Here is a 1,221-nt window from a genome sequence, read left to right on the forward strand (position 1 = left end):
ACACGCCCCTGTTATTGAATGGGAAGACGAACAAAATGAGGTCGAGGCTGACAATGATGTCGACAATACAAGTACCCCAATCACTTCTCCAGGTTCGGCCGAGGTCTCTGAATTGCCTGAATCGTCCAGTGACTCGGACACGGCTGCCGAGACTCCTCCAGTTTTGGGTCGTCGTCATCGTACTAAATTCCGACCTAAATCTCTTCAAGACTATGTTGTTGAATTTTCTGATGATGATAGCAGCGACAATAGCCCATCTCACGCCTCACGTATCCATGTGCCATCCTCTTCCTCAGGTACTCCTTATCCTTTAGCTAATTATTTGTCTTGTTAACAATTCTCGCCTCCCTATCGTTCGTATTTGGCAGCCTTGATGAGTCACACCGAACCTCGCTCTTTCATAGAAGCTGCTAAACATGAAGGCTGGCGTGCGGCTATGCAAGCCGAAATGCAAGCCCTTATTGATAATGATACGTGGACCATGACCGAACTTTCTCCGGGTAAGAGAGCACTTGGCAGCAAATGGCTTTATAAAATCAAATATAAGTCCGACTCCACCATTGAACGATTGAAAGCAAGGTTGGTTGTTTTTGGGAACCATCAAACCGAAGGGGTGGATTATGATGAAACGTTTGCTCCTGTGGTAAAAATGACTACGGTCCGCACTTTTCTCTCTGTTGCAGCCACAAAGAAATGGTACATCCATCAGATGGATGTGCATAATGCCTTCCCCCACGGTGATTTGGAGGAAGAGGTGTATATGCGGTTACCACCCGGGTTCAAGTCTTCGTCCCCGGGTCAGGTGTGTCGTTTGAAAAAATCGCTCTATGGGTTTAAACAAGCTCCACGATGTTGGTTTTCCAAACTCGGCCTAGCACTCAAGCAATATGGTTTCAAACAAAGTTACTACGACTACTCGTTATTTACCTATGTTCGAGACTCCATTTGCTTGAATGTTCTGGTGTATGTTGATGATCTCCTTGTCTCAGGTAATGACTTGCCTGCCCTAGTTGAGTTCAAAGGCTACTTGAACAAGTGTTTCCACATGAAGGATTTGGGTGACTTAAAGTATTTCTTAGGGCTCGAAGTGGCTCGTAATACCGATGGGATTTTTTTGTGTCAGCGGAAATACACTCTCGACATTATCTCAGAAGTGGGTCTCCTCGGGTGTAAACCGGCTCCTACACCCCTGGACCAACACCATCAGTTGGGAAATTCTGA

The sequence above is a fragment of the Silene latifolia genome, chromosome X (genome assembly GCF_048544455.1).
Source record: "Silene latifolia isolate original U9 population chromosome X, ASM4854445v1, whole genome shotgun sequence".
NCBI lineage: Eukaryota > Viridiplantae > Streptophyta > Magnoliopsida > Caryophyllales > Caryophyllaceae > Silene > Silene latifolia.